Source organism: Puma concolor, chromosome B4 (genome assembly GCF_028749965.1).
Source record: "Puma concolor isolate L17-30 chromosome B4, mPumCon1.1.hap2, whole genome shotgun sequence".
Lineage (NCBI taxonomy): Eukaryota > Metazoa > Chordata > Mammalia > Carnivora > Felidae > Puma > Puma concolor.
This window is the reverse complement of record NC_141673.1, coordinates 88,358,116-88,384,796: the sequence shown is the minus strand read 5'-3', so window position 1 is coordinate 88,384,796 and position 26,681 is coordinate 88,358,116. Positions and strand designations below refer to the sequence as shown.

Below are 26,681 nucleotides of genomic sequence, written 5' to 3'. Positions count from 1 at the left end.
TGTTTGGAGGGAATGGAACAGAGGGCCTTAGGGCTCAGGGGATGGGAGGAGAGAGGGAAGTCTTGAGCTGGTGTGTGTCCTTCTGTGGTGTGTGTCCTTCAGGCCTGTGGGCACCTGATAGTGTGTGTGCATGTGAGTCACCTACTCCAAGGAGCAGCCTGTGCCTGCAGGACTCTGTGTCTGTCTGCTGGCCTCTGGCTCTTCAAGTCAGTTTCTTCCCCTCGGAGGAGTCTGCATGTGGTTTACAAAGGTTCTGGTCACTCTGGCATAGCTCTTTGCCCTTTTGCTGTTTGCCTCCTTGTCAAGACCTCAGGGAGGGCAGATGGAGCCAGGGAAGAGAGAGAGACAGAAGGTGATGCTTGGGCAGCCAGGACTTCCTGTGGGCCCCACTCCCCGTGAAGACACATGCATGCACACTCACATACACACACATACACAACACACCCTTGCACACACTGCCCTCCATAGCATACAGTCAAATAAAGTACACAACATGCAACCAAGATACTATTCACTCATGACCACACAGAGACACACAAATGAACAAAGATGCTCAGTCATACCAACATGCCAATCACCCACACAGATGTAACAGACAAGAGGCCTGGGGCACAAAGTCACCTGGATGTACATCTAAACTTCCTACACACACACACACACACACACACACACACACACACACACAGAAGACATCACAACTTGGGTATGAACTTCTCCAGACAATTGTACACATACACATCACTGCCTAACACATCTCGATGCCCTTCAGTGGGCTGCAATACTTATCCTAGCAAATTCAGAACACCCAGCCTTGCCATAAGATCTTTTCCCATATACCTTAATGCTAGTTCCCCAATCCAGCTATTTATTCCAGGCCAACAAAGCTGTCTCCTGCCTGCCTTATGGTTTGCTCATCCTGCTTCAGAAGCAACAGAGAGAGGTTCTCTTCCTCTTCAACCCCATGTTCTGTTGGGTTTCCCCTTCTACACCCACCCATGAGTCCCCTCCTCCAGGCAGCTTTCCCTGAACAACTAACTGGCCCTGATTCCGAATTGCCCTTGTCCTTTGCACTTGTTGGTCTATTCTGAGGGATTGTCACCAGGTCACTTTGCATATCAGTTGGCAGGGAGGAGACCCAAAGGACACGACCACTTGACAAAGTATTTCAGGCAAATGCAGCCCTCACCCTCCAGTACCAGGCCGAGAATTCTCCTGGGAGCACTACTACAATTGATTTCACAAACAAACAGGAAAATTAATCTGGGCTCCAGTAGCCACTAGGAATGTCTCACTCTGTCACATGCTGCAAGCATCTCCTTCACAATGACCTTTCAGAGTCATTTTGGAGGAAGGCACATTATCCACTGTGTCTTCCCACATTAACCTGGTTTTTACCTGGAAATATGTCTCTCAAGCTGGGTCCTCACCTTATTCTCCAGCCTCAGAAAAAAAACTTGGCAGATTTAAAAAATCAGATCCACTGCAAAGACAAGCATGTGCCTCTGGTGAGGATGCTCAGAGCTGTGCTGCAGGCTGTGAAGGCGATTCCCACAAAGGATGGCAGGTGACCAGGCACCTGCAGCAGCAGTTGTAAGCGCTCCTGTGAAGAAGATGGTTGTGTGGAATAGGTTCATTGTACTTAAAACATGAGAGAGAGAAGGTCACCCTAAAAAGCACTCACTGACCACCTCCCCACATTCCCAAAGGGCTGTTTCATCCCAGTCCAGCCTCTCTGGGAAGACAAGTGACCTGCTTGCTTTCCCCCTCCCCTCATCTGCTTCTCAACAGCCTGTCTCTCTCTCTGCCCCCTCTCTCCCTCCTCCAATGACAGGAGCCCTCCCTCTCCCTGTCTCTCGGTGCACCTGCCTCCATCATATTCCTTCTCCTGCTCTGTCTCCCTCTGTCTTCTGTCCATTTCTCTACTCCCTGCTCCACTCTCAGTTTCTCTCCCTTTGATCTCAGTCAGGGATCTGCCATTTCTTGTCCATCTCAGTCTTTCTCTAAGTCACATCTTGTTTCTCCCCTCCACCTCCACTGTTCAGAGCAGTCCTTCAGCAGGGTTGTGGCATCTCCTTCAGCACAGAGTATTCTGCCATTTTGTATGGAGCTCTGAATTGTTGTGTTCCTGCCACACACACACACACACACACACACGCCAACAGAGCCCTTGACTCAGAGTATGTATCCCACTGCAACCTCTACTTGACCCTTCTCACTGCCTCCCCCTCTGGTCTCCACCTCCTCTTTTCCCTTCTCTGTCTCCCTCTCCCTCCCACTCTCTGTGTGCACTTCCCTGGCTACCTCCTCAGCCCTGGCCCCATGTCCATGGATCTGTCTTTGGCTTTGGGCTGTCGGACCCCTTGAGCCTGAGTCTAACTCCTATCTCTGAGTCCCTGTGTGTCTCTATTATCTCTGGCCTCTCAGTGTCTCTCTGTGTCTGTCTTGGAAATTTCTCTCTGCTCTCTTGATGCTCTCTTTCCTCTCTTCTGTCTCTGAGTCTGACTGCCTGTCTCTCTGTTCCACTGACCACTGTCTCTGTTAACTCTGTGTCTTGGTCTCTTGGACACTCAAGGTGCTAGAACCAGCTCAGCCTTACTAGTCCCAACTGTTGGACTTGGCTTGAATTTACTGGGACCTTTTGTCCCCATCCCTGTGTCCATCTCTCCCCTTTTGTGCACCCTCCCCCTGCTGCTCCAGAATTCCAGGAGTGGGCTGGCTCAGAGGACAGAGAGAGGAGGGGGGCACCCCTTTGTGTGGAAGGTGGTCTGTGCCAGGTTAGGATGCACTTCCAGCCCTGACTGCAGCACTCTGATTCTCACAGAACATACCCCAGGACTCCAGATATAGGTCACTTCCCTTCCTGCTATGCTGGCCTGACAGGCCTTGATGCTGGGCCTTTCCCCTCCCTAACCCTTCCATTGGGAGCCACTGGAAAATCCGGAAGGGCACTCCAGGGTCCCTTTGACCAGGGATCTACATGACTGAAGTATTCTGCTAGAAGAGGAATGAGGAGGGGCAGGAGATCCAGTACAGGTTCTTTGTCAAAGGGGTGGGCAATATGCAGAACAGAAAGTCTGAGAATTTTGCTCTGCATCCTGGACCAGAAGAGCCCAGTGGTTCCTTGCACCCCTCAGACACGCCCACATGGGTCAATCAATCAGAGAGGAGAAGGGGCTGGGATTCAAATATTGGAAGGGGGACAGAAAATATGTGTGTCCTCTTTTATCCCATCATCACACCTGTAACCCTTCTTGGACATAGGAAGCTCTCAATAAAGTCATTGACTCATATTTCATCAGGTCTCACAAGAAAGTGCCTTAATCAGTGGAACTCAATTCCTTTCAATATTGCTTCCCACCCCACCCCTACTCACTCACCTCCAGCAATTCAGTATCTGCCCCCAGGAGAGTTTCCCCTGCCAAGCCTTTCAAGCGAACCATTGACCATGGGGCTCCAGCTCAAGTCCCAGTCATTCCAACCCCTCTTCCTCCATCACGTACCTTGTGTCCCTCCCTCCTTCTCACTCCCTTATCTACCCAAAGCAGCTTGGCCCCTCTTGGCCCTCTCCCCAAAGACAGGCAGGCACTAATGAGCACTGAGCACTAGAAGGGGAGGGTCAAGGGCAGCCTGGTGGGTGGGAGGGGATTCCAGCGCTAGCAGATAAGGAGTCCCATCAGCATCTGTCAAATATGCCATCTCTCTCCAGCATCCCTGTCTCTTGCCTCCTGGCTCCTGCTAATCCATCTCCCTGCTGGGGCTGTGGACTGAGCTTAGGTGCAAAATCATGGAAACCTACCCACATAATCCTTGGTCTGCTTCAGACCCATTTTCTCCAGGAATGTCACTACTCCTGCAGATTTTCCATGAAAACTCCAAAATTCTGGGAAGCTGAGGTTGCAGATGGAACCCAAGGAGGAAGAGAAATTGCACTCTCTGCTCAATATGTTGACCTCAGCCCCTTGTCTCCACCACACATCCCCAAAAGTAGAGGTTAAATCTTCAGGCAATGGTAAAGAGGGTGGAATCTTAGGAAGACTATCCCAGCCTTAAGGAGATCATGAGTGTCTCCAGAAACCAGGAGAGATGAGGGGGAAAGATGAGGTTAGAGGATCAAAGGTCCCTTCTTCTGATATAGACAATTTCCACCATGAGGCAAGGGACTTGACCAGGAGGACTTGAGCAGAACCTTCTCAGTAGAGACCTGCGATAGACTTGGTGGCCACAAGAGGGCAGCAGAGAAGGGCTCTCTCCCTGCAGAGCCAGCCCTGAGCCCTGGGTGCTGAGATAGGGCTGGGCTGCAGGCTGGAAGAGTCCTTGGCTCCAGCATGAACCCATGAATTTCTGAATTCAGGAAATTCCTCTTACAGCCTTCCCACTAGCATCCCATATTGTCTTTGGTTCCTGAAATGCCATCACTCATCCTGTCCCCTTCCCTTTTCTGGTCCCCCCATCCCAGTTGGGCTGCAGGCACAGAAGGGCCACATGGCTTTTCCTTTATGGTTATCCACCAGGTGACATCCCAGCTCACAAAGGTGATGCTTCACAGGGTCCCACCTGATGGCTAGAGCCAGAACTGGATCCATGTTTTCTTGATTCCCAATCCAGGGGTCTTCCCATCTGTGCTGACTGCTGCTTCTAAAAGAAAAGCACACTTCATAGGCCCCAGTGGGAAGCCTGCTCACAACCTTGGATTAAATAACCCGTCAAAGCTACATCCTTCCTCATGTGATACATGTTTACATATGACTGATGTACACAGGACTGTTAACCACAGAGCACAGACACATACACCACAAACACCATGCACTGCACACGCTTACCCTCAGCACACACACCCCTCTGCCCCTCAGAGTCCCACAGCCCCTGCCCCTATCTTCCTACTTCCTGGGTTGCAAGAGAAACTTCTCTTCATTCATTATTTTCTCTTTGTCCTGTGTTTGCAGAGGCTCTTCAGAGTTATAGACAGAAATGTGCTTTTCCTGTTCTAATCTTGTTCCCTCCCACCACAGCCCTGTACACATGGAGAGGAGGGGCCATTCAGGGTCCTCAACTCTCTCTTCCCAGGGATCCTCTCTATCAGGCCCTTCAATGCTCCTTGCTCCTCCCATCCCTCTTCTCACCTACTGACTCCTCCTCCAGATCTTTCTTGCTGCCACTGATCTTCTTTTAACCTCAAAAGCTGGTCTACTAGGGAGGTGACACTGAAAGGAGAGAGAAAGAAGAATAGGAGGGACAGGGAAGAAAACCTAACTGCAGACCAAGGGAAGGCTCTGTCCTGTTCCCTTTACCCTCAGCTGGGAACTTCTGGCTTGAGTATGACCCAGTGTTCTGACTAGCCTTACTTCCTCCCCTCTCCTAGGAGCTAAGGTGAGGAAATGATAGTAACTAGATTGAATGCATTGACTCCGTGGAATGGGGCCAGTTTGGGGGAGGGGGGCACATGTGCAAACTTGTGAACTGATGGGTGAATATGTGCATGCAGGCGTGCCACACACAACCCCTTCTGCATAGTTCATCACACACAAGAACTCCATGCCATTCCCTAATCCAGGACTCCTTTCTTGGAAAACAAGAAGAGAAAAAAATTCCAGGATTTCAAACACCTTATTCCAACTTTCCACTCATGGGGGAAACCTGAAAAGATAAAATCCTCCCCCTTTCTTTCCCTCTCGCCATGTGCCTCCTAATCCACTCTGATATTTGCATTTTCCCCTTGGGCCCTCTGGGTGCAGCTCCCACACACCTTCTCCAGAATGGAAGAGGCAGCAGACAGAGCCTCCTCCTTGCTAAGGACTGAGACAAATGCCAATCACCTTTAGGGGCTCTCAAGGTTCCCATTCTACTATAAATTCCTGAGGTCAAAACCATTCTGATATTATCACATACACAAATGAGCATGCCAGGTAGCAGGGGAACAACTTATAAGGCAACCAGATGACAGAGACAGGAATTGTCTTCATTTTCCAGAGCCAAGTCCATGGGGCTGGAGCCACACACAGCATTACGGTTTAATTTAACACAGTAAGGTGGGTGGCAGCAAAAGAGGCAAGGGAGAAATGGTACCTCAGAGGAATGGTGCCTGGACACATCTCCTATCCTGCACCCACAGAGCCAGGACTCCTGGCCAAGATGTCCAAGCAGTGACAGGGAAAACGGAGGGGTGATGGTCAGGAGGATTCGGTGATTCTCAGCCCCCAATAATGGGTGCTGGGTTGGGTGGTCGGGATGGAGGAGGAGGTATCATCATGGGACTTAGGAGAGACTGGGATTTGGGTGCCTGGAGAGAAAATGGCTTCAAAGGGACTCTGGGTGAGACCAGAAGGACTCAGGCTGATTGAGACAAACACTGCCTCCCCTCTTCCCTCCCCAATATACCCACTCTACAGAAGACAATAACAAGGGCCATGATGGAACTCAACTTCCCCTCCCCCCACCACCTGTGAATCCTGACGCCCAAGCAGAGAGAGTTCTCCAGGGTGTGAACCACTCTGTCCCATGGTCTTCATCTCCACAGACCCAGTGGGGCAGGAGAGAGGAGGATGGAGGAGAACCTGAGGTGGAACTGCCCTCCCTCAGAACCTTCCTCACAGGGTCCTTCCTCTGGCCTCCTTCCCATCTGCAGTTCTTCTGGGTATATGGTGGTTCTCTCCACTTCCAGTGGAGACTTACCAGATTAGCATCTTGCCCATAGCCACACTCAGACTGGAGTAGGGAAGGCTGAGGAAACTGGGCTTTTCTGAATAGGCACAAGGAGCTGCGCTTGATGAGATCAAGGAGCCTGGGGATGTGGGAGGAGCCATTCACTGGGACCCAAGGCATTGTAAAATTGGGCAACTGTCACAAGTAGTGGCATCCCAATACACTTCGGAATTTATTAGGAAGTTCTCAGGTCAGATATCACGTCCTCCTGCTTTAGTTTCAGATTGTTTCCCTTTTAGGGTATTTTTGGGGAGAGGTAATTTGAATGGTAGGCTTGAGACCTGATGATAAAGTTTTAATTATCTCTTTCCATCTAGATGTGTCCTTGCTACTTGACTTTCCTCCCTGGCTTCCACTCCCAGGTCAGGTAGGAATTCAAAGGCTCCCTGAGGAAACCTCCAAAGTAATTAGCAATTTTGAGTCTTGCTTCCCTCTATTTTTTTTTTTAACACTTGTTTACTTTTGAGACAGAGAGAGACAGAGCATGAACGGGGAAGGGTCAAAGAGAGAGGGAGACACAGAATCCGAAACAGGCTCCAGGCTCTGAGCTGTCAGCACAGAGCCCGACGCGGGGCTTGAACTCACGGACCGCGAGATCATGACCTGAGCTGACGTCGGACGCTTAACCGACTGAGCCACCCAGGCGCCCCAAGTCCTGCTTCCCTCTAAATGCCAACCAGGTCAGCCCCCTTTCCCTTCTCAGCAAGGACCCCAGCCCTGCAGCTCTCAGTATGGCCACAAGGTGGCAACAAATGCACAGATGAGCCCAGAGCTAGGCCTGGTGCCTCCCCAGAGCCAAGACCCTCTCCTCCACCCAGATCTTCATCCACCTATCCTCCTCTCCAGGCAGAAGGCCAACCCCAAGGGTTAGGAAAGAGAGCTTGCTGAGAACTCAGGCTTTGGGGATAGGTGGGCTGTGTGAGGAGGGAGTGGAAGATGGAAAGGGAAGGTGTAAGAGAAGCCTGAGTGGAAAACAGGTCTGCAGAGACCCAACTAGGAAGCAGGTAGTCAGGTGCAGTGTGAAGCCCAAGTTGAGAAATCATAGTTGGACTGCCTGCCGCTCCCCACACCTGACCCAGCATCCCAGGGGCTCCCGGGCAGCAGCTCCAGAGGTCTGTTAACTGGGTCAGAGGCAACAAGGAAAAAGGAGGATGCAGACCTGGGGGTGAGGCCTAAACCCCAATTAAACACTAGAAAGAGACAGGGAAGAATCTGCACTGCCACCTTCCTCCTTGGGGTGAAACCCAATTGGACATCATTATCTCTGCTATTCCCAGAAAACAGAGAACAGGGAGGGATTCAGTCAATTCTCCAGTGCAGTCCTGGCCCTCCTGGTGCATGGAGCGGATCCTGGGAGGAAGAAGAAAAACAGCCCTGCCTGAGGGGAGGCAAAGGTCCATGTTGGGGGTGGAGGTTAGAGGGAGGAACAGGGACAAAGCTCACAGCCAGGAAAGAGGAAGAGACCAGAACAAGGAAAGGCCTGCAGGTACCCTTTCCAGTGGTTTAGAAAGAAACTGTGGGATCCAGAACCAGGAGAGTTAATCACGGAAGACTTCCCAGAGAAGGAGATTATAGGACAATTTTGCAAAGGACTGGGAGGCTAATCTGCAGGAAGAGGAGGAGAGGGGATGGTTCAGACTGAGGTCAGACCATGAGCCTAGAGCAGTGTGGGGAGGACTGAGCACTGCTATGGATGCCCAGCAGGAGCTAAGACATTAGATGCTGGGAGCCTGTGGAGGGAGACGAGGAAGGAGAAGGAATAGGTGTCAGTAGATGGGAGGCTTAGAAGCCCAGCTGGAAGGCTGGAAAGGAGTCACTAGAGGAGGAGGAAGGAGGATATCACCCCAGTCTAGCTGAAGTCCTTCTCCCCCTCTTCCCATCCCATAAAGCCAAGAGAATGGGAACAGAGTCCACGGTCTTCCAAAGGGGAGCAAGAAGGACTCCTAGACCAGGAGTCAGGGGCAGGTTTTCCAGAGGCAGCCATCACGTAGCAGGGGACACAGAGTGTTCCCTCCTGCGGGGCCTCTGGCTCCTGTCTGTAAAGTGGCAGTGTTGCACCTGGTGGCCTCTGAACTTCCTTCTCTGAATCTGCCCTGGTGATCATGGCCTTCCTGTCCAGGGAAGGTCTGACCCATCTGTGATCCACCAGCTTTACCCAACCATCCTCTCAGTGTCCCTACACCCTGAACCCACTTCCCTATCCAGAAGAAACTACTCCCATGCTTGGGGGAGGGGGTTCTGGGCTCCTCCAAGTAGGATCCTGCTCCAGTCCTTCCAGACAACCCACCACCCTGACCATCTCTGAGTTTCCATCAGGCATTGCCCCATCCTGGTTCCTCCACCTCCCTGCCCTGCCCACCCCCATCCCTCTGACCCCCTACACTGCCCCCCTCCCACTCTGTCCCCTCCCACCTTCACCACCTTCCACTCCACCCAGCTTGCCTCCCCTCCTGGCTCACCTCCCAAGACAACCCCACCTCCCAGGGGGCTCCACCTTCCTATTACCTCCATCTCTCCACCCTGCTGCATCCTACCATTTTGCCCCATTTCAAGTCATTTCTACACCTGCCTTTGCATGATTCACACCCTTCCAAATCTAGGGAGTAGAACAGGGCTTAGAACCCAATGAAAGGATGGAAATTTGCCCCCTTCTGTGTCCTCCTATCCTCTTCCTACTGTCTCTTCTCTCTTCCTCTGGGCAAATCCAGTCGGTTTGAAGGAGAGATGAAGAGACCTGTCTCCATCAGCAAAGTGATGGGTGGGGATGCTTAGAGGTATAGGATGTCCAAGGAAAACCTCCCAGGCAGTTCTGTCCCACCTGGGGGAACCCCTGCCCTCAGTCCATAGCTGAGCCCCAGCCCAGGTTGGAAAGGACTCTTAGCAGCCCCAGTACCACGCGAGAGCCTGATTACCTAGTCACCCCAAAGCCACTCCATCTCAGGAGAGGACAGAGACAAATGGTGATTGTTCCCATCAGGTCCTCCCACCACTCGCACCTCTACTCAGGCTGGAGGGAAACTCCCTCTCAGCTACTAGCACAGGTTTGAGTCAGAGAAAGCAATGTGTACAGCCTTTGCATCTTTTCTCCTCTGGGATTACTGATGTCTGAGAGCCTAGCAGACTCTGTGTAATTTCTCAATTACAGTGTGTGTGCAGGACAGGACTGATGCCTCCACATATATACCAAAGATTCCCCCAGAGGTCACCTTTTTTCCTGCCTGTTTGTTCCACGTGGTCTCCCCTTTCCCCACCACACTATGCTGAACCCCAACACTCCTGGGGAGAGGATCTTTCTCTACGGGCCCTTATTCATCCTGCTTCCTCCCTATGTCAGGCCTAGGGTTTCTGCTCTAGAAAACCAGTCACACTGTCTGCTCTTGGGAGATTCTTCCTCTCCTCTCACTTTAATCTTTCTTGTTAATATAAATCATCATCCTATCCCCAGGAAGTTGTGGGACTCTCTCCCAACCTTCCCTTCCCCCACTTCTTCAGGGTCCCCATGGCATGTCCCAAATATCTAGGTTCCAGATCCCAGCCTTCAAAAGAGGCTTCTGGCCCCTGAGATCAACCCAGGGGCTGAGGAGTGTGAAGATCTGAGTGGACTGCAAGAGAAAGAATGACACACACACAAAAAACCACGTTGGAGCCCTGTGCACACAGCAGGTGTGTAATAAGTGTGAAATGGCCCATTGAGAAGCTGGGCTTAGCAAGGTGAGGGAGGGTAGGGGAGAATGAATGAGGCTGGAATGGTCTGAAGTATCTGTTCCCCATTCTCTTCCTTTCTCCTCTGGGCCTCCTGGAAAGAATGTGCTAAAAGGCAGTCCTTGAGCCTAGAGTCCTCCCTTAGCTGTAAGGGATGTCTTCCCCTCCATCAACCTCCACCCAGCCCAGCTCGTGACACCAGGACACCAATCCCCAAGAGCCCAACCATTGTACCTTGTACTGCCACCCCACCAACCACATATTCTCTCTTCAGCCAGGTCTCCCACATCTCTGACCCCTCACCTTACACACCAGCCTGAATGCCCCTATTCCAGCAGAATCTTAGGTGACTTCTTTGAGTTGTCTGGGTCCGTGCAATCAACTTACTAGTCTTTAAGCTTTAGCCAGGACCCTTAGCCCACATGATTGATTAACATTTCCTTGTATAACTATGGATCGTGCATTCTTTCCTGGAAAACAACAAACACCTTCTGCACACAATGAAAAAGTAACCAGACAAACCAGACACTTTTGTTCAACCCTCCACCCACCCCTCACTAAGGAACCAGATCCCCTTGCACAACCTCAGAGTAATGACACAACATCGGTAGCTGGTACCATGGAGTCTGCATGTAATCAAGAAATGTTAGGGACCACTATCCTCCTTTAACTGATTCACTACCCTAAGCTCCTTTAAATACCCTTAGGCCAGGCAGAAAACTCAGAGATTCTTTGGACAAGAGTCTGCCTTCTCCCCAGGTGGCTGGCTCCTGAATAAAGCTCATATTCTTTCCAATCAAAACTCTTGTCTTGGGCACCTGGGTGGCTCAGTCAGTTGAGTGTCACACTTCACCTCAGGTCATGATCTCAGGGTTCGTGGGTTCAAGCCCCCCGTTGGGCTCTCTGCAGTCAGTGTAGAACCTGCTTCAGATCCTCTGTTCCCCTCTCTCTGCCCCTCCCTCCTCTCAAAAATAAATAAACATTAAAAAAACCAAAAGCTTCTTCTCTTGAGTATTGACTTTTGCAGTGATGCACAGCTGAATGTACATGTAGTTAACAAATTTTCAGGAGTCAGCCTGGAGCCACTGCCCCTGGGGTGTCAAATTCCCTGGAAATCTAAATTGGAGCAGTTGGGAGGGTGCCTGGGTGGCTCAGTCGGTTGAGTGTCTGACTTCGGCTCAGGTCATGATCTTGCAGTCCGTGAGTTCGAGCCCCGCTTCGGGCTCTGGGCTGATGGCTCAGAGCCTGGAGCCTGCTTCAGATTCTGTGTCTCCCTCTCTCTCTGCTCCTCCCCTGCTCACACGCTGTCTCTCTCTCAAAAATAAGTAAAAATTAAATCTTTTTTTTTTTTTTTTAATTGGAGCATTTGGCCTGCACCAGGCCAGGGCTTCCTCCTTTTTCTCCTGGGCTATTAACTTGGAGGACTGAAGGATATTAGCTGTTCCAGGCTAGTTGCTCTCCAGGAGGGAATCTGAGGGATCTGTCTGTGTAGCTGCCCAGAGTACTTTTTGTCTCAGGGGAAATTGTCTGCTAATTCCAGACCATGCTAGCTGTCAATGTTGCATTTTGGTTGGAGTGCAAAGGAAGGAGCATTTGGGGAAGCTGAGGAAATTCAAGACCAGGTAAGTCCCTCAGAGTGCACACTGATACAAGTTTCTCATTCATGAAGCACTGTGTGCTTTTGTTTTGCTGTCCATGTCTTTCCCATTAGAAGGGCATGGCTCTCAGGAGAAACTAAAAGAGACTTGAATAATGGTCAATTTAGTTGGAATTTGGAAAAAATCTGTTTTGATGTGCTTGCGGGGGGGTTGTTGTGTTGTGTTAAATGTGTGTATACTGGGAATTTCCATCTCTACCCCACCAATTAACCCACTAGACTGAATTTTGAATAAGTGGAAGGAATATAGACAGGAACCTGTAACTAAGAAAGAGATAAGCTTTATTCTAATACCACCTTGTCATGTATGTTAAGCTCAGAGGTAAGATGGCCATTAAATGGCTCTCTTGGATCTCTCTTTTACATTGGGTTGCCTCCAAGTAGAGGGTTTAGTTTGTTTAAATCAACAGAACTCTGACTTTGTGGGAGGGAAAAGAAACTAGAGAAACACTGGTTTAGTAGGTCAAGAGCCCTACTTTTGGGCCAACAGAAGTACTCAAGGCATCATTGTTTCCACTGTGTTGTTTCTGAACTTTTCCCCAGTAAGATGGGATACTCCTTCTATTCCCAAAGAAATTTCATTAGGACATATTTAAAATATATGCTGTAGAGGACTGAAAAGCAATCAGAGAAAAACCCTGTTGTGCAGGAGGGATAGACAGGAGACCAAAAGAAAAAAAGGAATGTTAGTCCAAACTTTGCATTTGCCTCTGGCCTTTCTAGAGGCACCTTTCACCTCTACCTCATCCTTTTCCTCCTGTTTCTGTACTGGCATGTGTGCAGCTTACTTACAAAGCTCCTCTGCCATCCTCAGTGCCTGGGGCAGCATGGATTCCCTCTCCTCCTACCTCCCTATCAAGGAGCAAAGCACCCCAATCTGTTGGACCCCCTCCTTACAAGATTCAAGCTAAGTCCCTCCCAAATCAACATGAAGGGGCCCATGGGCTACCTTGGACTTAAACTGCACACTTCAGATTACCCATAGTTTCCCCAGGTAAAAATTGCCAGTAGGAAACAAATTGATTAACTTTTCATGTACACAGGTGCAAAATATTCCATTATTAAAGCTAATAAGCATGTCATTAGCATTCTCAACATTAAATATAAAACATTTATTCTATCAAGTTTTAGTAAAAGTCAAAGGAGCTCCTGTTATTTCTGTCAGCAAAAAGGTGGCTTAAAATAATGGTTACTTGTGTCTGTGTCATAAAGTTTCATAAAGTTTTTTCATAATTGTTAAGAAGAAGTAGGTTGAATAAATAAAAAAGTTTATGGCTTTCAAAATATTGGTAATCTGAAATTTTAAATTTTTGCTAAGGTAAATGAAAAATTGAGTTGAGTTCACTGGCTAAGTATTCTCCAAATAAAATAGGCACTAAAACATTGGTTACTGAACAGAGGTTTATCTGCTTTGACCTTTTTATTTCAAAGAAACTGAAGATACTTGACTCTGTTGGTAAACATCCTTTATGCTTTTTAAAGATTGCACTCTGGAAAAACATATGTTTATAGAAATTACAAAATATACTCGTAAACTTCCAATCTGAAGTATTCTGGTATTATAGACAGTTCACCTTTGTTTACTGCTTAATTTTCCTTGGAGACTAAGGTTTCTAAGAGTTAAAATTGTACTAAATGTCATTAAGACCGATGGAAATGAGGAGAACAACTCAATATGTAGGAAAGTAGGAGATGTATAAGGAAGGTATAAGAAGTGAGAAAACATTTTTTTGGGGGGGTGCCTAGGTGGCTCAGCCGGTCAAGTGTCTGACTTTGATTTTGGCTCAGGTTATGCTCTCACAGTTTGTGGAATTGAGCCCCAAGTCGGGCTTTGCACTAACAGCAAAGGGCCTGCTTGGGGTTCTCTTGCTCCCTCTCTCTCTCTCTCTGCCCTTCCCCTGTTCTCTCTGTCTCTGCCTCTCTGTCTCTCAAAATAAATAAAAATAAACTTAAAAAGAAGAAATGAGAATACATTTTTTGTTAATGTGAAAAAAGTAATTTTGTCCTAAAATGAGACTGGTTATTTAGATAAAACTTTTGGACAAAATCCGAATGAAAAAGAAAGTTGTAGGCTTGTGAAGGGAAAGCTTTGGAAAATAATTTTATGTATGGTTAGGACTAACTCATATTGAAAGGAATGGATTTTGAAAGGACACTGGTATAAGACGAAATTCTGCTTTTCTCTCTGTTAAAAGACTAAGTTTTCTTGGGTTGTTGGTCTGCTCTTGATAAGAAATTATAAATAAAAGTTGCTTTGTTTTGTTTTTCTTCTTTTCTCTATCTGCCCAGAAAACCAAAGTTTTATGATTTGTCTCATCAGGTCTTTGATTACTTAACAGATATACAACTCCTTAATATTAAAGGAGCTACGTTTTGCTAACAACTGTATAACTTTCTGTAGAATTTCTTATTGCAAGCTTGGTTAAATGAATAATTAATTATTACGTTTTGTGATGATCTGTAATCCTATTCATGTGTGTGCTTTAGAACTTTCTAAGTTTTTTTACAAACTTCCCAAGTTTCAAATTCTAAGTAAAATCTTTTTGACTAATTAGGCTTGTTTATTTGTTATGTTAAAATACATGGGAAGTGTTATATAAAAAAAAAAAGAAGGTGCTGAACCTTCTTGGGTTGTATTGTATGGCATATGCTGTAACTGTTCTAACAAACATATGGAATTCCTGATGTTTTAATATATCCTCACATAGGGTCATCACTTGACATTCTATTGTTGGAATGTTGTGTGTCCTGGAAGTAATTAGATTTCCTTGTCAACTGCAATTATAGATCTTGAATCATGTTAACTTTTGAGTCTTTTGTCATTTATAGTTATTTTCTGATGCTCTTGAAAAATGTGTTTCCTCTTCAAGGAGATTCATGGAATTGACTTTTGACAAATACAGGTTTTGATATCTTTAAAATCATAAAGCTAAACTGGATGAGAATTTCTGGAACAAATGGAAAAACTGCAATCAAACAGAACAAGAATTAGTAACATAGAACTGAATGAATGGAGGAAGATTAGTATAATTTTCAGGACTCTTGTTTAACATGGCAGGCTCTCTAATATTAGCTTCTCCATATTTAAGAAAACTTTCTTTTAGGACATTTGTGACTTACAGAAACATGATAAAATATTCCTTTGTGTGCAAATTGGAAAATTTAACATTTTCCTCTACCTGAAATGTTCCAGAGTTCAAAAACTCTTGGTAAGTATTCTTCTTTCATGGGAATTGCAGTTGTTTGCATAAATTCAGTGAGAATCTGTTCTCCTTGTAACAGGACTCCATTGGAAATTTTGGTTACCTTGCCAAGGCTCTGACTGGGATATCATATTTGAGAGAGACATGAATAGACTCAGATATGACCAGACAGCTTTAAAGAACTAAGGTTGACTTTACGGAGCCAATAAAGCCCTTTGGAAATATTGGCCAGATCCCTTGCTTACAGAGTTCCCAGGAGCCTTACCAGGTGAGTAAAGAATGTCATTTCTTGGCAGGTTCAAGAAACCTCAGGATATTTAAGGGACCTCGAGAAGAAGAATGCACCCAAATCTACAGGTACCATAGGAAGATCTGATGGCAGATATTTGGCTTGGCTTCTGGCTTTAAGAGGCTATGAAAAGTTCAATCTTAGAGATTCCTTATGAAAGTTCCAGTAAAGCAAGTTTGAAAGAATCTATCAGGTTAATCACTACTCTTTCTGAGTTTATGTAAATAATTAGGCCAACTTTGTTAAAATTGGATTTGTTTTTCAACTGAAATAATCTCTATTTGGCTCTCTTTGGAAATGAGGGTGATTTTAGAGAGAAAAATTATGTTTCAACAAGTCACTTTTGTGGATTTTAAATTCTAGTTCTGATTAGCTGTCTTTGAATGTTTGTTGTTTGCCTAATCTAGATAACTTGAGATGAACTTCAGAGAATTTGCCACATAGCTCATGTATAGACACCTTCATGATTGTTATTCTGTGGGGATAATAACAGAACCCCAGGAACATATGATTACTTGAACACTGAACAGGTCTGAAAGAAGGTCTGTGTGGGTGGGATACTCATTGTCAGAGTTCCCTCCAACCCATGGTGTTAACTGTGAACTGTGGAAGTAGTGGATGGCCCCACCTTCCTTATGGCAGGAAAGAGGGTGCCTTGGGGACATCCATATCCCCAAACATGTCTTGTTCCATTTCCTGTGATTACTTATAACTAAGATATGGCTAAATATCAGGCAAAGAGGGCTTCTTGATCCTTAATTTAACAATTTTATATAAGTCTCTGTCACGTGCACATCAGCCCCATCTATTAAGAAATATGGGTCAGGAGGAAGTTAGGCCACACTGTCAGTACATATCGGGTTCTTCCTGATGTCTGACCACCATGACTCTTGCTGTGTCCAAAGCCAACTCCCTCACAGATGGTGCTCTTAAAACTCATCTTCCCATCTCTTCAAAGTTGTAATCATAGATGAAAAAGGAAACAGAGGAAACAAAGAAGTGAAATGACCCACAAAGAAGGCAGGTAAGAACTGACCAGGCAGGAGGAGGAGTGTGGGAGAGATTGGAGGGGAAGAATAAAAAGACTGAAGAGGCAAGAGTAGAGGAAGTGAAATATTTAGAACATTATCCCCAACTCCAGCAGGTGCATATAGAAAGAAACAGGCTGGGTGAGGGGAGAAAAGAGGAGAAGGAAGAGGGATGGGGAGGGAGGCAGACAGCATTTCTGTAGGAAAACAACATAGATTCAGGTGTGAGGGAGAAATACCCAATACACATGCTGCTTTGCTGTTGCAGAACATTTTCTGAAAGGGACTTGGGACTTAAGGCATTCCCCTGAAAGAGATGGGCCACAGGAGTATCTGCTTCATAAGTCATGACAGGATAAACTCACATGATGTGGAATGGAAGATCAGGGAAGTTATTAACGATATCCTCCCTATTTTCAATCACTTAGGTTGTGGTTGAAAAGGGATCAAGTAGGGACGCCTGGGTGGCTCAGTCGGTTAAGCGGCCGACTTCGGCTCAGGTCATGATCTCCCGGTCTGTGAGTTTGAGCCCTGTGTCGGGCTCTGTGCTGACAGCTCAGAGCCTGGAGCCTGTTTCAGATTCTGTGTCTCCCTCTCTCTGACCCTCCCCATTCATGCTCTGTCTCTCCCTGTCTCAAAAATAAATAAAACATTAAAAAAAATTTAAAAAGAAAAGGGATCAAGTAGGAAAGCAAAGCAGTTAATGGAGACATGATTCTGACTAAAGTCTTCCCTTCTCTCTCATCTCCTAATCCAGTGAACCCAGAGATGATACTTGGACCCTCTTCCTTCCTCTGTCTCCCATCCTCTCCTCTCTATCTTTAAAACAAAGCTCCTGGGAAAATCTGTCCATATTCACCTGCATTAATGTCAGCCCTCCCACCAGAATCTGCCCTGGCTTGCCTTGAGTCACATACCCTATCCTGTCTGCCTCAGAAGGGAGCCAGTAATGCTGCTGCCCCTGAGAGCGAGACTCCAGAAAGGACCTGGGTTCAAGAGTCAGTTTCCCCATTCCACTGCCTCCATATGTGTTCTGGCCTCACTCTTCCTTTTCCTCCTCCAAGCAATGTTAATTCTTTGCCACTTCACTTCCCTGCACCCATAGCATGACATCCCTTGTCAGGTACAGCAAGTGGACCCACTTGGACAAGAACTTGCTTGCTTGAATTCAAGATCTCTAGGTACCACTACTCCAAACTGCCTGTCCATGTCTGAAGATCAGAAATGTGACTTGTGTGCACCCTGAGCAGCTAAAAGGAGTATAGCTTTGCCTCCTCCAATAAGTATCTCTCAAAACAAAGCAATGTGAGTTCTTTGGGCACTATGGAGCAGAGAGGTAGGGTTCTTCTTGAAGAAGTACAGCCTTTATAGTGTGTAGGATACCACTTGTAGAGAAGCTGGTCCCAGTGGGGTGGGGGAAGGCTGAAGAGAAGTGAGGACTACAACTTCAATTAGAGGAACTTATGGTAATTTCTATAACACCTTCTCAACAGTCTGAGGTATCCCTCAGTATGACCAAGGAGGTTAAGGCCTTTGTGAGAGAGGGAGCTATTGCTCTTGAGCTAGCAACCAAAACATGTTATCCCAACAGGAAGCATAGTCAAGAAAGGGTTAGTGGGTGTAAAAGCTCCAGGATTCTTCTTACTCACTCCCAAGCCATTCCTAATGTCACCACTGTTCTGCAAGAGACAGAAACTAATCCTACCAACTTGTGCCAGGAGAAGGGCAGCAGGGAAGTAGACAAAGGAAGACCCCGGCAATGAAAGAACATCCTGGGCCTTCTGGGATACTGGCAGAAGGCTTGCTCCTCAAAGCTGTGGTTGTCTTCAGCCTTGGAGCAGGGATCCAGGAATGACTAAGGGTGGATGTTGTCTCTAAAGTCACTAGGGGATATTTTCCCCTTTCCCAAATGTCTGAGAGCCGTGACCAATTCCTCCAAGAAGTACAGAGCCCAAAATCCACTAAGACCAAGGTAAAAGGGAGTCTCTGTGACAGCAATTAGCTTCTCCTTTTGCATACTTCTGTCTCCATCTCTTCCCCAGCTTCTCACATCCTGAAGCATTATTTCGGAGGCTTCTACCTTGATTTGTCTCCAAGTGTCTAGCAAGATCAAAGCTCTCAACACCTGTTTTGCTTGCCAACTCCTTGGCAGGAGAAGAGGTACCAGGGTATATCCTGAGGCAAGGGGAGAGCCTGACTTGCCCTCTTCCCAAGGCAGGGGGGAGGTTGGAAGTTGGATCAAAGAAAGAACCAATTCTAAGTTTGGGTTCACAAATATGCCTCCTGGTGGTAAGGCTGTTATTCTCATTCTGTTATTGATTTTTTTTTTGTTATTGATCCTCAGGTTAGAAATTGAATTAAGCCATAATCATAGTCAGGTAAATATATAACAGTGACCATAAAGGCCTTTCCTAACCTTCCTATCTAAAGAAAACTCCCTCTGATTCTTTATCATAAGACCCTGTTTATTTCCTTCAGGTGTTCATCACAGTCCAGAATTATTTTAACGTTTGTTTTCTTGTTTATTGCCCATTTCCCAGGAGGAAAAAAAAACCCTATATTTGAATAAGGGGAAAAAATTAATAATGAATAAATGTATATTATGAGAATAAATCTATTTGTAGGATAAACATTTCCTGCTAATACGATCTCTACCTGAAAGCATGATGTCCATATCTCTATTAACAATATATTTAATCAACATTCATAAAGCCTTTATTCTACATCTCTACCCATGGCCTCTTTCCCATAAGTGTGAACCATACACAACAGTTATTTAACCATTCTTTAGCTCTGTATTAAACACTGTGGAGAGATTACAAACAGTTTCACTCTAGAAGCATACAGTTGAGTGAGGGATAAAGGGAGGACACAGGGTAACCACAAATGAAGACAGCGTACAAAAACACAGCTATGGTAAGACTAACACAAAGGAGTAGAGGAGGTTAAAGGAAATGAATTGCTTCTGATTAGGATTATCTGGGAAGGCTTGGGCAGGAGGTAACATTTAAACTGGACGATGATGATTGTGTATCATTTCAGTAGTCAGAGATAGGGAGGATGGATATACAAAGAAAAGACATAGCTACTAGGAAGGATTTCTTGACTTTGGGCATCACTTGATATTGAACTACTGTTCATAATGAGAAAGTGAAATACAAGGACCAGTGAAATTCAAGAAGCTGGAGGCCTTTAATACAGAAGACAGGAGCCAGGACATGGGTTCTAGCTCAGGTTCCATTTATCCCCACTTCTTCTCCACCTGATTTTATGGAAGGGGTGTAGGGTTCATATGGGACAGGATACCCATAATACTTCCATCTATATATCTCTCATATCCTCTCTCCCCTCCACTATGTTCTTTGTTAACAATGAAAGAATTTCTTCCTCTCATTACTGAGAAGAACACAAAGCACAGAAAAGCATAAACTACACAAATTAAGTCAGATAATTTGCATACCTGGGTTTCCTCAATCTACTGATGCAAATTGTCAATATCTATATTTCCTCCTTCTCTGGAGAAGAGATGCTGTGAAATGTCAAATGTAAAGTAATGTTTGTCATAAAATCCTCATACAATAGTCTTCCAAGTACTGGCATTGGAAAGTGGGGGAGAAGGTTCCTGTACTGTGTTTACCTCCAAATCACGTGCAGGTCGTCCTGCCTCCTGCTTCTAGGAGCTTTGTTTCAGGTTTTCTAAAGAAGTAGACAGAGACAACCAACTCTTCTTACCATCCTTGCTTCTATCAAAGTCCATTGCTTTCTATGAAGTTAGTTTCACAAAGGGCCTGATCTCACAATCTCAACTCTAGATTCCTTCACTGGTATAATTTTCAATTCTCCTCTTTCTGGGATGGCTCAGATAGAGAGTCCTACTTGTAAGCAAAGAAATAAATAAAATGTCTTCTCTTAGTACCTTCCATGAGGGGTTCTAGGAGAGGGGAGGTGGTTACATGAGTGGTGTGCATACAAGTATTAGGCTAGAAAGTAAACAACAGCAGGGTGTTTCCTTGGGGTTTCTGTTTCTCTTTCTCTGCAAAACTCTTCTGATTGTAGCAGATTCATAGGGACTCCAAGCAACTCATCATCTTAGCCATAGACTTCTCAGAAAGAAAACTCACTGAGGTTCCCTTGAGATGTGATGAAAATAAATATCAGGGTTTGGTACAAACACACCAACTATTGTCAGGGAAGGAAGGTAGCCAATTTCTTATAGATAGTTAAACTCCTTCAAGATTTGTGTACACACACACACACACACACACACACACACACACCATACCCTAAAAATCTAAATAATATGCTCATGTTTATAGATCTACCAAGATAAACATAGCCCACACCTTGGTGCCTATTTCTACTCAAATTCAAACAGGTATGTCCATATAATATGCACACACACACACACACACACGACTTTGAATGTGGTGCTTTATGAATATATTTACCTAACCTTACCCCTTTTCCAAGCTCCTGACTATAGGTTGGGGCACAATGAAGGTAAATGAGAGAATGTCTGAGTACAAGTTGCATGTGTGTTCCCCCACCAACCTCCCCTCAGCAACCCTCAGTCTGCTCTCACTATTTAAGAGTCTTTTATGGTTTGGTTACCTCTATAGTTTTATCTTATTTTTCCTTCCCTTCCCCTCTGTTCATCTGCTGTGTTTCTTAAATTCCACATCTGAATGAAATCATATGATATTTATCTTTCTCTGACTGACTTATTTCACTTAGTATAATACACTCTAGTTCCATCCACATTGTTGCAAATGGCAAGAATCCATTCATTTTTATTGCAGAGTATTATTCTATTGTATATATAAACCACATCATCTTTATCCATTCATAAGTCTATGGACATTCAGGCTCTTTCCATATTTTGGCTATTGTCAATAGTGCTGCTGTAAACATTGGGTGCATGTGCCCCTTGGTATCAGCAATTTTTGTATCCTTTGTATAAATACCTAGTAGTGCAATTGCTGGGTTATAGGGTAATTTTTATTTTTAATTTTTTGAGGAGCCTCCATACTATTTTCACATACAGATGGTCAATAAACACTTGGAAAAGATGTTCACCAGCACTAACCATCAGGGAAATATAAATTAACACTACAATGAGATATCACTTTAAACCTATCAGAATGGCTAAAATCAGAAAGATAAGATAGGGGTGCCTGGGTGGCTCAGTTGGTTGAGCGTCCACCTTCGGCTCAGGTCATGATCTCGTGGTCTTTGAGTTCGAGTCCTGCGTTGGGCTCTGTGCCTACAGCTCAGAGCCTAGAGCCTGCTTCAGATTCTGTGTCTGCCTCTCTCTCTCTGCCCCTCCCCTACTCATGCTCTGTCTCTCTCTCTCTATCAAAAATAAATAAACATTAAAAAATTTAAAAAAAGAAAGATAAGATAGGCAAGTATTGTCTAGGATATGGAGAAAAAGAAACCCTCATGTATTGTTGGTGGGAATGTCAATTGGTGCAGTCACTGTGGAAAACAGTATGCAGGTCCTCAAAAAATTAAAAATAAAACCACCTATTGATCCAGTAATTCTGCTGTGCATTTTTTTTTAAATAACATCTATACACAATGTGGAGCTCAAACTCACCACCCTGAGATAAAAAGTTGCATGTTGTACTGACCGAGCCAGTCAGGCACCCTACTGGATACTCAACCAAGGAAAACAAAAACACTTTTTGTAATTTCTTTTAATAATATTTGAAAGCGAGTAAGCAGCTACAGACACAATTCAAAAGTAGACAGGTTAAAAGAAAAAAAAAGGAGAAAGAGCAAAGACACATCCTTCACAATACACACTGAGCTCTATTAGTGTTCACCCACCAACATCCCTTTGGAGGCCTAGCTTTCCATGCAGTCAAGAGACTCTCCAATATTGTGCAGAGAGACAAGACTGCATTCAGGTGTGATGATGTCAAACCAAATATGTACTGGTACTGCTTAGTTCAAGGTCTACACTTTTGGCCCTAACTTAAGCGGAGTTAGAGACCAGACTGTACTGGATCCCATAGGCAAAGTAGATAGCAAACCCAATCAACATCCAGACAGCAAATAGGGCCCAGGTGGCAGCTGTCATCTGCACCATAAGGCAAACATTCATGAAGATGCTCAGTAGTGGGAGCAGAGGCAGAGCAGGGACCTTAAAGTAAAGGGGACTAGAGCTCTGAGGCTGTCTCCAGATGACCCCAGTGAGCCCAGTGATGAGCACCAGGAGCACCACAACCACTGAAATCCACACTGGGTCTCCAGAAAGCAGAACTGGCCACTGGGCCAGCACCAGGCAAAGAAGAATTAGCAGCAGAGCAAGCAGTGCGGAGCAAACACGGACAACCCAGCCAGAGAGTGGAGTGGGGGTGGGGCTGCCTGGAAAAAGTAGTCCCTGTAGAGTCAGCCTCTCTACTATATGACCATTCTCCTCCAGCACCTCTGATTCATTTTCCCCTTCCTTTGCCTCAGGCTGATACCTGAGGATGAGAATGGAAGTAGCAACCAGGGAGTGAGGTATCAGGGATCCAACTGACCTAAGGTCCAGGAGATCAGTTAGCCCAAAGAAGACTGCCATGATTGCTGTAATAATGCTCAAGATCACAGTGGTCATGATAAGGATGAATGGGCGGGAACGGATTCTTTCAAGGACAGGGAACAGGAGACCATCCTGTCCCATCCTGTGTAATACTCGACGTATGGGGAACATAAAGCCCAAGAGCCTGGCAGAAACAATACACAGAAATGCAAAAGCTAGAAAATAGTAGGCAGGGGCCCAGCCAATATGGAGTAATGCCTGAGGCAAGGTGCTCCCATGTCGAAGCTTGTAGTAAGGCACCATAAGTGTAAGTGCTGCAGAGACACCAAAATACACCAAAAAGCAGATGAACAGTGAAATGACAATGCCCATGGGGATGGAATGCTGGGGATTCCGGGTTTCTTCAACTTTTTCAAAAATGCTGCTAAAACCTATAAATGCATAGAAACAGGTAGCTGTTCCACGGAGAATCCCCTCAAAGCCAAAAGGCACAAATCCTCCAGAGCCCAGAGGGCCCAAGCTTGAGGTGTCATTGAGTCCAGCCATTGCATAGTCCTCTTCTGTGAGTTTCCAGTTGTGCAGGTCCCCCTTAATGAAGCCAGAGATGATGACAAAACTGAGAACCAAAAGTTTCACCAATGTGGCCATTTTGGTAACTGGGAAAGACCAAACATACCTCAGATTCCGGAATTCTATGAGCAAAAACACAAGGCCCACAACAAAGATATCTACATATTCTGTAAGGACACGGGGAACATGTGGTGAGATGCTCTCGCGCAGGGTCTGAGAGATCTTGTTCCCACGCAGGTTGTCAAAAGCTAAGATACATGCACGGGCCACAATGGCTTTATCACCAACATGGGAGAGTATGAGGGTCCAGCCAGTGATGAAAGCCCAGAGTTCACCTATAGTGACAAAGCTGTAGAGATATGTAGAGTCAGAATGGGGAACTCGGGCGCTAACCTCTGCATAGCACAGCCCAGCCAACACAGAAGATAGGCCAGCCACCAAAAAGCAGATCACAATGGATGGTCCTGCTTGATTTCTGGCCACCTCACCAGCCAGGATATACACACCTATACCCACTGTGCGGCCCACAACCCGAGCCACTAAATCCAGAGTGTTCAGGCTTCTCCGTGGGTCATCCTTAGCCACCGGTTCCTTCAGTGTAGGTCTTCGTACCAGTTTTTGACCAAATCTACGAAGTGCCTGACGCAGCATCCTAGCTGGAACTGAAGAGGATTCCAGGATCAGAGAGCTGCAGCAAGCCCAGGGAGGAGAATCTGGGATCAGGTTCAGTGAGACTCAGTGAAGCCAAGTAGACTTGGGGCTGCCGAGGTCCATTACTCACGCTTCAAAGTTGCTGCTTTGTATTTCATTTGACCCTTAATAATGCCTAAACAAGAAATATTTACTTAATGGTGGTGTTCAACCAACCAACTGTAGCTCAGAAATCCCATGTCACCTGTTGCGGCCCAAGTATCACTGAAATTGAAACCAAAAGACATCATAGAAAAATCAACCCTGATTTCCCCTCAGAAACAGTGCCAAATACCTCCCAACATTCTCCTTTATTGCACACCACGGGACATAATCCCTTTACATTCGTCTAACTCATGTAGCTTCATGTACTAATTAAGCTGTATGTCACAACAGGGAATGAATGCATTGTGCAATAATTCACACACAGGATGATTACGTGGTGCTTGGGCATGAGATATGACACATTAATTCATGTGTCATTGCAATTACAGAACCATTTTTTAAATTACATTTGAATTTGAAACACAAATATTGGTTCCTCTGTCTTAAAACTCTTTGCCTCCAAATCAGTACCCAAAGTCAGATGTCACTTTGGTCCCCCTTTTCCCCATTCTGTGTCATCCACTTAGCTGTACTGATGGTAAAGTGTGTACAGTCCTACTCTTCCCTTTACCTAACTATACCAACGGGGTGCTGTGAAAATAGGAGAAGAGGGCAAAGGGGGCAGGGCCTTCATAACTACCTGCAATAATGAGAGGAACAGGCTGTCTTGTGAAGAAACACTGGAGAATTGGGTGTAGCAGTCAATCAAGCAACCATTAGTAAGAAGGGAGAAGAACCAGAAATGTCACTTGATGAATTCTGACATTCAATAAACCTCACCCAAAGCAACCAGACAAAATTCACTATAACTTTTATGTCCACAGTAATGATGGGCAGGGAGAAAAGAAGTATGTCACCTAGCTCAGTAGTTCAAAACCAAAACAATTCCTTCTGTCTCCTCCCTCTTTGGGTTCCAGGAGAGAAGGAGACCTCGCTTCTACGGACAGTCTCCTCCCTGGCCACGTTGTGTTCTATAAACACCCTACACTGTCTGTGATCTCCTCCACTGCAGCTATTCAAATGGGCCTCTTCTCAAGGGGAATAAAGCTTTGGATGAACAGCAATGCCCCAGAAATGAGAAGTGGAGAACAGAGAAAACAAAGTCATGCAGCCCCCACTCTCCCCCATACTCAGGCTCCTATTTTGAGAGAATTTTAGGAAATGTTGTCAGAGGTTTTTTAGAAAGATTAAGTCAAAATTGAAAAGTCTTCTCTGTATATAATCAAAATGAACCCTTGGGAAATGGGTCAGACCTTCTGTGTACAAATCCATCTACACTCCTTATTTGCCACCCACCAGTTCCAATGTTATGATTTACCAACAAGCACACAACATAGATAAGGAGAGTGAATACTTAACTCATGGAACCTTCTAAATTATGAATATGATTGACGTGTCCCCACCCACCCTGAGGCTTGAAACCCTTCAGTGGTTCCCCACTGCTCTTCCTTCATAATAATTCCTTTCTTCATCATCTAACCTGTGCTGATTCCCCCAGCCTCATCCCATGCCCAGTTCCTGCTCCAGCTGCAAAATATAACATCCAAACTCTTCCCTGTGCCTCTAATGCTTTTTTGTCCCTTCACTTAGGTAAGCTCCACTTCTCTTCTAGTTTCCAGCTCAGAAGTTTCTTCCCCAGGAAGCCTATCCTGACCCGTATGCTGCCCGTCCTATGTGCTATCATAACACCCAGGCTTCCCCCATGTGCTATTTACCCTAATGTAGCAAAACTCAAGGTCAGCTGCCTGTGTATGTCCTCTATGAGACTGTGAGTTAGGTGCTCAATATTTATTGAACAAATGAACAAACTGAGAAGAGAAACCTAAAAGAGCATTAAAACCAAACATAATCCAGAAGAGCACATAATCCAGAATTTAATCCAGAATTGACTTTGAGATACATACTTTGTAACCAAGCAGTCTTTATAATCCTGGCTCAAGTAAGGATATAAATGGAATTACCTTCCTTGTAGAAGGCAAGCAAAATGAAAAGTGTGAAGGGAAAACCAACTGATGAAACCTTAACCGCACATCATTCATGGCAGGTATGAGCAACACAGGGTGATAAAGAATTGTTTGTGGGGCACCTGAATGGCTCAGTCTGTTAAGCGTGTGACTCTTGATTTTGACTCCAGTCATAATCTCATGGTTCTGAAGTTCAAGCCCCACATCAGGCTGCACACTAACCACATGAAGCCTGCTTGGGA

At 45.7% G+C, this 26,681-nt stretch overlaps 2 pseudogenes across 1 annotated transcript in view; both read right to left on the bottom strand.

The window, feature by feature from the left end:
• Positions 1-26,681, bottom strand: part of LOC147579277 (cationic amino acid transporter 3 pseudogene) — a 489,600-nt pseudogene that overhangs the window by 273,002 nt on the left and 189,917 nt on the right. The gene's annotated exons all lie outside the window — the stretch shown is intronic.
• On the bottom strand, positions 22,260-26,302 carry LOC112867682 (cationic amino acid transporter 3 pseudogene; annotated as a pseudogene).